The sequence below is a fragment of the Aotus nancymaae genome, unplaced genomic scaffold (assembly GCF_030222135.1).
Source record: "Aotus nancymaae isolate 86718 unplaced genomic scaffold, 86718_ANA_hifiasm-v0.15.2.pri h1tg000079l, whole genome shotgun sequence".
In the NCBI taxonomy this organism is placed as follows: domain Eukaryota; kingdom Metazoa; phylum Chordata; class Mammalia; order Primates; family Aotidae; genus Aotus; species Aotus nancymaae.
This window is the reverse complement of record NW_026988494.1, coordinates 9,334,264-9,347,371: the sequence shown is the minus strand read 5'-3', so window position 1 is coordinate 9,347,371 and position 13,108 is coordinate 9,334,264. Positions and strand designations below refer to the sequence as shown.

Here is a 13,108-nt window from a genome sequence, read left to right as displayed (position 1 = left end):
TACAGGCTGGAAAACTCCTACTCCATTTGTTAAAACAACAGTTCCTTAGAACACTATAGAATTTCACTAATAACTAGCTGAATATATGTTTAAGCTCAGTAATAATGGCTAGCAAACACAGGAGTACTTACACGTAATTACACCTCCAGCATGTAGGTTGTCACAGAGGGAGGCCTTAATTATCAATGTGCTATGACCCTGCTTTACATATAATGAATGGCCTTAATGTGGCTATTCATGTTATAGTTTAAACATCTTGGCAATTAGGAGTGGGAAATGGGTAGAGTAGAGGGAGTTGTCAGTTTCCTGCACTCTGGTTGTGACCGTGCACTCTGTACCTCCGTGAGCTGAGAGGCAGAGGGAAGCAGGACCAGCCTTGGGCCAGAAAACAGCATGGCATGGACATCGTGAATTTCCCAGGTAGATGATGAGGGCTCCAGAACATGTGGGTGAGGACAGAGCCACTCACAGAATTACACCCATTTAGTTAACAAATCTTTATGAAGTACCTACTAGGTGCCAAGCACTGTTGTGAGTTTGTGGGATATCAGTAAACAAAACAGACTAAGATCCCTGCTTCTGTGTAGCTTATATTTGAAGTGGTTCAGTTATTGAATTCCATGAGTTGATAACTGGCTCACGAGTGGTCACCAGTAGTGGGCCTCTCCTGTGCCCTGACCCATTCAGTGCTTCTTTCAACAACTCGGAAGAAGAGTGAATGTTGGTTGGGGGTTTGTTGATCAAACTTGCAGAGAGCAGCACTGAGCACCTGGTGCAGTTTTCTTACTTGATTTCTCATCCTTACCACACTCTTGCAAGGTAGATATTATCATCACTTGTGTTTGAGAGCACGAAGACTAAAGGATGTACCCAAGTTTTGCACCCAAGTTGGCTTCTCTCTGTCTGAAGATGCAAGGCTAAAGATGCCATAATTAGCTCTTTCTCTAAGCTGCCTGTGGTCATCTGTGAAAATGGTTTGCTATTCATTTGAACCTGAGAACTCCACAAAATTATGCAAAGCAAGAGGTTAAAATCTGTGTGTTCACTTTAAGAACACTTGTGAAACTGCCCAGGCCATCAAGGGTATGCATATATGCAAAGCCACTAAGTATCTGAAAGATGTCACTTTACAGAAACAGTGTGCACCATTCCGACGTTACAATGGTGGTATTGGCAGGTGTGCCCAGACCAGGCGGTGAGGCTGGACACAAGGTCAGTGGCCCAAAAAGGGTGCTGAATTTTTGCTGCACATGCTTAAAAATGCAGAGAGTAATGCTGAACTTAAGGGTTTAGATGTAGATTCTCTGGTCATTGAGCATTTCCAAGTGAACAAAGCACCTAAGATGTGCTGCCAGACCTACAGATCTCATGGTAGGATTAACCCATACATGACCTCTCCCTACCACACTGAGATGATCCTTACTGAAAAGGAACAGATTGTTCCTAAACCAGAAGGAGAGGTTGCCCAGAAGAAAAAGATATCCCAGCAGAAATCGAAGAAACAAAAACTTATGGCACGGGAGTAAATTCAGCATTAAAATAAATGCAATTAAAAGTTTTTTTTAAAAGGCTGGGTATGGTGGCTCATGCCTGAAATCCCAGCACTTTGGGAGGCTGAGGCGGGCAAACCACAAAGTCAGAAGTTTGAGACCAGCCTGACCAACACAGTGAAACCTTGTCTCTACTAAAAATACAAAAATTAGCTGGGCATGGTGGCACGTGCCTGTAATCCCAGCTACTCAGGAGGCTGAGGCAGGAAAATCACTTGAACCCGGGAGGCAGAGGTTGCAGTGAGCATAGATTGTGGCACTGCACTTGAGCCTGGGCAACAGAGCAAGACTCTGTCTCAAAAAAAAAAGGTGGCATAATTAATACTGGATGATGGATTAAGGATTTGGAAGTCTTTATTATCTGCATAAATGAGCTCAAAAGACGCTGATCGGGAGTGTAACATAAAGCAGCAAGGTGTAAGACACAACATTTAGAGACTTGAATTCCCTTGGCACTGTTTTGGTTTTTTTTTTTTTTTGCATTTTAGGTTTTGAGGTACATGTGAAGAACATGCAAGATTGTTGCAATAGGTACACACGTGGCAGTGTGATTTGCTGCCTTCCTCCCCTTCACCTGTATCTGGTATTTCTACCCATGCTATCTCTCCTCAACTCCCCACCCCCTGCTGTCCCTCCCCTATTTCCCCCGAATAGACCCCAGTGTGTGATGCTCCACTCCCTGTGTCCATGTGTTCTCATCGTTCAACACCTGCCTATGAGTGAGAACATGCGGTGTTTGATTTTGTGTTCTTGTGTCAGTTTGCTGAGAATGATGGTTTCCAGGTTCATCCATGTCCCTACAAAGGACGCGAACTCATCACTTTTGATGGCTGCATAATATTCCAGGGTGTATATGTGCCACATTTTCCCTGTCCAGTCTATCATCGATGCGCATTTGGGCTGGTTCCAGGTCTTTGCTACTGTAAACTGCGCTGCAATGAACATGCGTGTGCATGTGTCCTTATAGTAGAACGATTTATAATCCTTTGGATATATACCCAGTAATGGGATTGCTGGGTCAAATGGAATTTCTATTTCTAGGTCCTTGAGGAATCGCCACACTGTCTTCCACAATGGTTGAACTAATTTACACTCCCACCAACAGTGTAAGTGTTCCTATTTCTCCACATCCTCTCCAGCATCTGTTGTCTCCAGATTTTTTAATGATCACCGTTCTAAATGGCATGAGATAGTATCTAAATGTAGTTTTGATTTGCATTTCTCTAATGACCAGTGATGAGCATTTGTTCATATGCTTGTTGGCCTCATGTATGTCTTCTTTTGTGAAGTGTCTGTTCATATCCTTTGCACACTTTTGAATGGGCTTGTTTGTTTCTTGTAAATCTGTTTTAGTTCTTTGTAAATTTTGGATATTGGCCCTTTATCAGATGGGTAAACTGTAAAATTTTTCTCCCATTCTGCTGGTTGCTGATTCAGTCTAATGACGTTTCTTGTGCTGTGCAGAAGCTGTGGAGTTTGATTAGGTCCCATTTGTCTATTTTTGGCTTTTGTTGCCAATGCTTTTGGTGTTTTGGTCATAAAGTCCTTGCCTACGCCTGTGTCCTGAATAGTTTTGCCTAGATTTTCTTCTAGGGTTTTTATGGTGTTAGGTCTTATGTTTAAGTCTTTCTTTAATCCATCTCGAGTTAATTTTAGTGTAAGGTGACAGGAAGGGTCCCAGTTTCTGCTTTCTGCACATGGCTAGCCAGTTTTCCCAACACCATTTATTAAACAGGGAATCCTTTCCCCATTGCTTGTTTTTGTCAGGTTTGTCAAAGATCGGATGGTTGTAGATATGTTGCGTTGCCTCCAAGGCCTCTGTTCTGTTCCATTGGTCTATATCTCTGTTTTGGTACCAGTACCATGCTGTTTTGATTACTGTAGCCTTGTAGTATAGTTTGAAGTCCAGTAGTGTGATGCCTCCTGCTTTGTTCTTTTTGCTTAGAATTGACTTGGCTATGCGGGCTCTCTTTTGGTTCCATATGAAGTTTAAGGTGTTTTTTTCCAGTTCTGTGAAGAAGGTCATTGGTAGCTTGATGGGGATAGTGTTGAATCTGTAAATTACTTTGGGCAGTATGGCCATTTTCACGATATTGAGTCTTCCTAACCATGAACATGGAATGTTTCTCCATCTGTTTGTGTCCTCTGTTATTTTGTTGAGCAGTGGTTTGTAGTTTTCCTTGAAGAGGTCCTTTACATTCCTTGTTAGTTGTATTCCTAGGTATTTTACTCTCTTTGTAGCAATTGTGAATGGAAGTTCATTCTTGATTTGGCTCTCTTTAAGTCTGTTATTTGTGTATAGGAATGCTTGTGATTTTTGCACATTGATTTCGTATCCTGAGACTTTGCTGAAGTTGCTTATCAGTTTCAGGAGATTTTGGGCTGAGATGATGGGGTCTTCAAGGTATACAATCATGTCATCTGCAAATAGAGACAACTTCACTTCCTCCTTTCCTATCTGAATACCCTTTATTTCTTTTTCTTGCCTGATTGCTCTGGCTAGAACTTCCAGTACTATATTGAATAGGAGTGGTGAGAGAGGGCATCCTTGTCTAGTGCCAGATTTCAAAGGGAATGCTTCCAGTTTTTGCCAATTCAGTATGATATTGGCTGTTGGTTTGTCGTAAATAGCTTTTATTATTTTGAGATACGTTCTGTCAATACCTAGTTTATTGAGGGTTTTTAGCATAAAGGGTTGTTGAATTTTGTCAAAGGCCTTCTCTGCATCAATTGAGATAATCATGTGGTTTTTGTCTTTGGTTCTGTTTATGTGGTGAATTACATTTATAGACTTGCGTATCTTGAACCAGCTTTGCATCCCCGGGATTAATCCTACTTGATCATGGTGGATAAGCTTTTTGATGTGCTGTAGAAATCGGCTTGCCAGTATTTTATTGAAGATTTTTACATCTATGTTCATCATGGATATTGGCCTGAAGTTTTCTTTTCTTGTTGAGTCTCTGTTGGGTTTTGATATCAGGATGATGTTGTTCTCATAAAATGATTTGGGAAGGATTCCCCCTTTTTGGATTATTTGGAATAGTTTCAGAAGGAATGGTACCAGCTCCTCTTTGTATGTCTGGTAGAATTCGGCTGTGAACCCATCTGGTCCTGGGCTTTTTTTGGGTGGTAGGCTCTTAATTGCTGCCTCGACTTCAGACCTTGTTATTGGTCTATTCAGGATTTCAACTTCTTCCTGGTTTAGGCTTGGGAGGAGGCAAGTGTCCAGGAATTTATCCATTTCTTCCAGGTTTCCTAGTTTATGTGCATAGAGTTGTTCATAATAATCTCTGATGATGGTTTGAATTTCTGTGAAATCTGTGGTTATATCCCTTTATCATTTTTTATTGCATCTATTTGGTTATTCTCTCTTTTCTTTTTTATTAATCTGGCTAGTGGTCTATTTTGTTGATCATTTCGAAAAACCAGCTCTTAGATTTACTGATTTTTTGAAAGATTTTTTGTGTCTCTATCTCCTTCAGTTCTGCTCTGATCTTAGTTATTTCTTGTCTTCTGCTAGGTTTTGAGTTTTTTTGATCTTGCTCCTCTAGCTCTTTCAATTTTGACGATAGGGTGTCAATTTTAGATCTCTTCTTGCTTCTCATGTGGGCACTTATTGCTCTATATTTTCCTCTAGAGACTGCTTTAAATGTGTCCCAGAGATTCTGGTATGTTGTGTCTTCGTTCTTGTTGGTTTTGAAGAACATCTTTATTTCTGCCTTCATTTCATTGTTTATCCAGTCAACATTCAAGAGCCAGTTGTTCAGTTTCCATGAAGCTGTGTGGTTCTGAGTTAGTTTCTGAATTCTGAGTTCTAACTTGATTGCACTGTGGTCTGAGAGACTGTTTGTTAGGATTTCTGTTCTTTTGCATTTGCTGAGGAGTGATTTACTTCCAATTATGTGGTCAATTTTAGAGTAGGTGTGATGTGGTGCTGAGAAGAATGTATATTCTGTGGATTTGAGGTGGAGAGTTCTGTAAATGTCTATTAGGTTTGCTTGGTCCAGGTCTGAGTTCAAGTCCTGGATATCCTTGTTAATTTTCTGTCTCATTGATCTGTCTAATATTGACAATTAGGTGTTAAAGTCTCTCACTATTATTGTGTGTGAGTCTAAGTCTCTTTGTAAGTCATTAAGAACTTGCCTTATGTATCTGGGTGCTCCTGTATTAGGTGCATATATATTTAGGATCGTTAGCTCTTCTTGTTGCATTGATCCTTTTACCATTATGTAATGTCCTTCTTTGTCTCTTTTGATCTTTGTTGCTTTAAAGTCTATTTTATCAGAGATGAGAATTGCAACTCCTGCTTTTTTTTGCTCTCCATTCGCTTGGTAAATCTTCCTCCATCCCTTTATTCTTTTGAGCCTTTGTGTATCCTCGCATGTGAGATACGTTTCCTGGATACAGCACACCGATGGGATTTGGCTTTTTATCCAATTTGCCAGTCTGTGTCTTTTGATTGGGGCATTTAGTCCATTTACATTTAGGGTTAGTATTGTTATGTGTGAATTTGATACTGCCATTTTGATGCTAGCTGGCTGTTTTGCCTTTTAGTTGATGCAGATTCTTCATTGTGTTGATGCTCTTTACCATTTGGTATGTTTTTGGAGTGGCTGGTACTGGTTGTTCTTTTCTATGTGTAGTGCCTCTTTCAGGAGCTCTTGTAAAGCAGGCCTGGTGGTGATGAAATCTCTGAGTACTTGCTTGTTCGCAAAAGATTTTATTTTTCCTTCACTTATGAAGCTTAGTTTGGCTGGATATGAAATTCTGGGTTGAAAGTTCTTTTCTTTAAGGATGTTGAATATCGGCCCCCACTCTCTTCTGGCTTGTAGGGTATCTTCTGAGAGATCTGCTGTGAATCTGATGGGCTTCCCTTTGTGGGTAACCCAGCCTTTCTCTCTGGCTGCCCTTAGCATTTCTCCTTCATTTCAACCCTGGTGAATCTGACGATTATGTGCCTTGGGGTTGCTCTTCTTGAGGAATATCTTTGTGGTGTTCTCTGTATTTCCTGGACTTGAATATTGGCCTGCCTTGCTAGGTTGGGGAAGTTTTCCTGGATAATATCCTGAAGAGTATTTTCCAGTTTAGATTCATTCTCTTTGTCACATTCAGGTACACCTATCAAACGCAGATTAGGTCTTTTCACATAGTCGCATATTTCTTGGAGACTTTGTTCATTCCTTTTTACCCTGTTTTCTCTCATCTTGCCTTCTCGTTTTATTTCATTGAGTTGATCTCGACCTCTGATATCCTTTCTTCTGCTTGGTCAATTCAGTTGTTGAAACTTGTGCATGCTTCGTGAAGTTCTAGTGTTGTGTTTTTCAGTTTCATCAATTCACTTATATTCCTTTCTAAGTTGTCCATTCTCATTAGCATTTCGTCAAATCTTTTTTCAAGGTTCTTAGTTTCTTTGCATTGGGTTAGAACATGTTCTTTTAGCTCACAGAAGTTTCTTATTACCCACCTTCTGAAGCCTGATTCTGTCATTTCATCACACTCATTCTCCATCCAGCCTTGTTCCCTTGCTGGTGAGGAGTTGTGATCCCTTGTAGGAGGAGAGGTGTTCTGGTTTTAGGTGTTTTCATCCTTTTTACACTGGTTTCTTCCCATCTTTGTGGATTTATCCACCTGTCAGCTTTGTAGTTGCTGACTTTCTGATTGGGTCTCTGAGTTGACATCCTGTTTGTTGATGATGAAGTTATTTCTGTTTCTTAGTTTTCCTTCTAACAGTCTGGCCCCTCTGCTGTAGGACTGCTGAGGTCCACTCCAGGCCCTGCTTGCCTGGGGATCACCTGCAACAACTGTGGAATAGTAAGGGTTGCTACCAGTTTCTTCTTCTGCTATCTTTGTCCCAGAAGGATACCCGCCAAATGTCAGTCTGAGCTCTCCTTTATGAGGTGACTCTTTGGATATACGGAGGTCAGGGAGCTGCGTGAGGAGAGTCTGTCCTTTATAGGAGCTCAAGTGCTGAGCTGTGAGCTCTGTTGTTCATTCAGAGCTGCTGGGCAGGTACGTTTAAGTCTGCTGCAGCAGAACTCATAAACCCCTTTTTTTTCCCCAGGTGTTCTGTCCCGGGGAGTTAGGGCTTTATTTATGAGTTTCCATTGTGCTCCTGCCTTTTTTTTTTTTTTCATGGCTGCCCTGCCCAGCAATGAGGCAGCCTAGTCACTGTCTGCCTGCAGAGGCTTTGCTGAACTGCTGTGGGCTCCGCCCAGCTCCCGTGTGGACTTCCCTACAGTCCTGTTTATATAGGTGTAGTTAGAACTGCCTCGGCAATGGCGGACTCTCTCCGTAATGGTGGGTTGCCTCAGCAACGGCAGGCTGCCTCAGCAATGGCGGACTGCCTCCGTAGTGGTGGAGTGCCTTGGTAATGGTGGACACCCCTCCCCCACAGAGTTGGACCATCCCAGGTTCAGCTGTGCTTGCTGTGAAACTCTCTACCCAGAGCATTTCCAATTGCTGTTTTTTTGGTGTGTGAGGGGGTGGGACCAGCCGAGCCTGATCACCTGGCTCCCTGCCTCAGAGCTTTTATTTTTTTGGTTGAACAGTCGACTCTCTCCCAGGTGTTCCAGTCGCCTGTCAACAAGGCACTGGGATCTGTATGATTTCCTGTGCGGCGACCCACTGCGCCAGCTGAAACAGCGGCACTGAGATTCGTGGTGCTGTTTTGCTCAGGAATCTCCTGTCCTGGCTCCCTGTTTCAGTCCCCCTTTTTTTAATCAGATGAATGGGCGACTCTGCCTTCCTGGAGCTACCCTCACTGGCTAGAAGGGGACACAGTCCCGTTTACTCTGCACTGGGAACCACCACACTGGGGCGCCGGCAAAACAGCCATGCTGGCCAAAACAGCCACGCTGGCGACCCATGGGGCTCCTCCACCTGGGAATCTCCTGGTCTGTGGGCAATAAAAATCTATCTGGAAATGCGGCATCCACTCACCCTCTGTGCTTTCACTGGGAGCTGCAATCCTGAGCTGCTCCTAACCGGCCATCTTGGATCTTCCTCTTTCTTATGGCCAATATTCACTTTACTCGGCACTGTTTTTCATGCATTATCTGTTTCTGTGATTACTTCCTGCAGTTTATGACATCTCTGCCTTTCCTTGGTACTCTGGAGGAAGTTGTCATTTAAATCAAAGATTAATAAATTTAATAACCAAGTTTAAGGCATAAGGGAATTTAGTATAAATGTTACTCTTAGGTGGACGTGGTCATGGCCAAAGTGGTTTCGTGGTTGATCTCTGTTCCAGTTATCTATTGTTGTATAATAAACCAACCTCAAATGTAATGGTGTATAATGACAATCATTTTGTTACATTCATGGATTCTGTGACTCAGGAATTTGGCCAAGGCACAGCAGGGATGATCTGTCTTTATAATATCTGGAGTTTCATTTGGTAGAACTGGTATGGTTAGAGGTGACTCAGATATCTGACAGCTGGAGTCATTTGGGGATTTCTTTACTCACATGTCTAGTGCCTTGGCTGGGATGATCTGAAGACTGGGATCAGCTGGTACTGCTTACTGGAGCCTCTTTCTGTGCTTGGGCTTCCTCACAGCATGGCAGCTCAGGATAGTTGGATTTCTCTGTCAGCCTGCAGTTCCAAGAGCAAGTGTTCTAGCAAACAAGGTGACAGGTACATGGCTTCATTTCACCATATTCTGTTGGCCAAAGCAGTAGCAAGCCATTGAGATTCAAAGGGGGAAAACAATAGACTCTATTAGTCCATTCTCACAATGCTATAAAGAATTACCTAAGACAGGGTAATTTATGGAGAAAAGAGATTTAATTGATTTATGGTTCTGCAGGCTGTACAGGAAGCATGACTGGGAGGCCTCAGGAAACTTACAATCATGGCGGAAGGTAAAGGGGAAGCGAGTACTTCTTATTATGGGAGAGGAGGAGAGAGACCGAGAGAGAAGGGGAAGTGCTACACACTTTAAACAACCGGATCTCGTGAGAGCTCACTCACTATCAGGAGAATAGCAAGGGAGAAATCTGCCCCCATGATCCATTCACCTCCCACTAGGCCCCTCCTCCAACACTGAAGATGATAATTCAGCATGAGATTTGTACACAGAGAAAAACCATATCACTATTTCAGGATAACAATATATCTAATTTATGGCCACATTTTAAAGCCATCACATCCACAGGGGTATATTCCCCCTGTGGATTTTTTGCTCAGTTCACTCTACCAGAATAACTCCCAATTTGTAGAAGAATAAAACAGGTATTGATGATGTGACTGTTGTCTTCAGCTCTTTGCAAGACTATCATATGCAAGAGAGGGTAGATGTAACCCACAAGGCTTTAATAAAGAGTTAAAGACCAGTGAGTAAATGGAACAGGAAACTTACTAATATTTGGGAATATCTGTCAATGAGTTGGCTTGCCTAGGAAGATAGTGAATTATCTGAATTTTGATCTATTGATTGAACACAAATCAGGAATGTTCCAGTAGGGCCTCAGACGGTATTTTGGAGATTGGATTAGATGAATTCTTTAGAAGAGTCAGGGATACAAGTGGTTCTTAGAAACATCACAGCAGAGACAGGGCATAATGAAGAATCATCCAAAACTTCAATTCTCCCTTTTCAAGTCACCTTCTAAGTGTATTATTTCAAGGATATTGGGAGGCCTGCTGGTACCTGTCCTTTAATATTCTTCTCCTATATTGCTGCGTTAGATCCCCCAATGAGAAATTAATTCTTTTACTTTAAGCCTTTGATCCTTGTTAAAGTGTAATACCCTGGGAGAGGGGAGAGCCAAAGCTCTTTCCAGTGATTTATAATTTACCAAGAGCACGTTTAAGGTCATATTCTGTGAGCATGATTTGACAGGAGAATGTAGGGCAATGCGTATGTGAAAAGAAAGAGGAAGAAATACTCCAGAATGAGAGAGAATGGCACAAAGTGGAAGAAAACACATGAAGAGCTGGGGAACTGATGCTTCCAGTGCCAGCCCTGGCAGAGGCTGATTTCTTCAGCTTTATGCAATCAGATATGAAACCACCATTCTCAGAAAAAAAACTGGCAGAAAGGTGGTGTCCGCTTCACTGACCTTTCCTGCACTTCAGAAGTGCAATCACAGGCTCAGCTTAGAGAATACCACAGAGCCCTCTTCCCTGCTTGGGACAGCAGGTGGGGAAGTCACACTCCCTCATTTATTCCCATCCATACACTGTTAGAACAGGAATGACAGGGGCCTAACTCACTTCCTGAGAAGTCGTGGCATCCTCTATATAAACACAGTAAAAATTTCTATCATAAATCCCCCAAACAAGTGATATCCCAGAGGAAGAAAGAAAATAGTGAGGGAGGAAGATGCTATCCAAGGGGAAAACAGGTCAGGTTGTACACATTAGATCTGGTCATTGACAAGTGACCTCTCTGGGAAGGCAAAGGATAGCAAGATTGAAAAGGAGGCTATAAAATTTAGAGCCTAAGCAGAGCACTTGACCGGGAAGAACATGTAATCAGTGGACTCCTCGTTCTCCCAGCACTGCTCTCACAGCCCTAAGAATTTCTGAACAATGAGAGCAGGATTAAATGTTGAAAACCTCTGTTTAAAACCTCCGCTTCCACTTTTGTGTTTTCCTTCCCTCGCACAACCCAGAGTGTGCCCCAGCAAAACCGGCTGTCAGGAGAGCATTTGATGTCAGTCATTTGCATCTTAATGTGATGGAAAGATGAGGAGCTGCCTCTACCAGCATATTTCAATTTTATGACTGATTTCTTAGACTGAGTGAAGACTCCTTGAAGGTAATTCAAGCTTGGGAAGCGTGATTGGGCAGATTTTGGGTAGGGGAGGTGGTGGGTAGGGAGATGAGCAGGTAGTCACCACTTCCAGTTTCACACAAAGGTACGTGTGGTGCTTGGAGTCAAGTACTGGGTTCCATCTTGGGAAGCCAGAAGATCTGGTCTTCCATCTGGGTGTCACACTCCTGGTGAGTACAAGCAAGTGGGAGCTCAGGCTCTGGTGCAGGAACCTGAGTGGAAGCTCTGCTCCCTTTATTTCAAACCTTTTTCTTCTGGTCTATGCGGGGAGCCAGCTGTCTGGGGCGTCCCATTACATCAGCAGCTGGCCACAAGGAGCTCCGTATGCAGGCCTTCTTCCCAGCTGCAGGCATGTTAATTGTGTTGTAAATAGGCAACCATGAGACCAAACGGAGACTTTGCATATAGTCTTAGTATTCCAGATCCTTGGAGATCTGAGGATAAAAAGTCCCAAGTGACAGCATATGCTATTTATTTTCACCAACATATAAAATGGAGCCCTGACTCTGTTATGCATTGCCCACAAGCAGCTTTATAGGATCACAGATACATCAGCAGTCCCTACGGCCCTATAAGGCTATTTTCCCAGCATATACATCCTCCAAGTCGTAGATGTCAAAGTGCTGTTCTAGTGGAGATTGAGTATCATTCCATTGTTGAAGATGGAAAGTAAATTCAATATATGAGATCAAATGGAGACTTTTTCATTTTCTCTTATTATTATTATTTTTTTTTGCAGTTAGTGAACCAGCAGATCTTGTTATGAGATGCATTTAAATTTTCACAAGCTCAGTTACAATATGATGCTCAACAAATTTATTTTAAAGGGACCACTTGATAGAATTAGGGAAAAGAACCATTGGCTCTACAGATTGATTTAGTATACATCTTTTCCAAACAAAGGAAAAGTCTTAGAGTTCAATATGAATAAAATTTAGATGTGATTCAGAAGAAAGAGTATTTTCATGTATGGATTTGAGCTATGTGAAACCAGCAGCAATAGACGGGACTTACAATATTAGTGACAGCCAATAAACAAGAATCAAAGTCTGGGCCGGGCATGGTGCTCACACCTATAATCCCAGCACTTTGGGAAGCCAAGGTGGCCAGATCATTTGAAGTCAAGAGTTTGAGACCAGGCTGGCCAAAATGGTGAAACCCAGTCTCTACTGAAAATACAAAAATTAACCAGGTATGGTGGCACACACCTGTAGTCCCAGCTACTCAGGAGTCTGAGGTGGGAGAATCACTTGAACCTGGGGAGCGGAGGTTGCAGTAAGCTGATACCATGCCATTGCACTCCAGCCTGGGTGACTGACAGAGGGAGAGTTTGTCTCAATAAATAAAGAAAAATTTAAAAAATAATGAAAATCTGAAACAACCTCACACATGAGGAACTGACTGACTCAGATAGCCAATATCCCACTTGGTGAGACATCATCTCTTTACTGGTCCACATACACAGGAATTCCAACTCCCTATATAGTGTATGATTGTGGAATTCTACAAGAGCATCTTATTGGGAGCTTATATTGCCCTGACATTGAGAAAAAAGATAAAATTCACTACTCATTCTTGGAGAAAAGACTCAGAGCCTCTCACAGTTGCATCACTTCATAACAAACCATCTTAGCCAGGCGATTTTCCTTTTAAGATGTGTCATAAAGGTTTTGCATACACAATGGGACCACAACTCCAGCCTGAGTGTCTATTGTATCTATAACCTCAGCATTACTGCTGTAAGCTCTGGATGCAGAGGTCTCTAGTACCTTGATTTTT

General features: G+C 42.3%; 1 long non-coding RNA gene and 1 pseudogene across 1 annotated transcript in view; both read left to right on the top strand.

Annotated features, from left to right (window-relative positions):
• Nucleotides 1–13,108, top strand: part of LOC105728403 (uncharacterized) — a 159,379-nt gene that overhangs the window by 136,577 nt on the left and 9,694 nt on the right. Inside the window, exon 3 of the long non-coding RNA XR_010339598.1 lies at nt 11,169–11,314. This is a non-coding gene — a long non-coding RNA (uncharacterized LOC105728403). The remainder of the gene's footprint in view (nt 1–11,168; nt 11,315–13,108) is intronic.
• Nucleotides 972–1,526, top strand: LOC105728402 (large ribosomal subunit protein uL22-like; annotated as a pseudogene).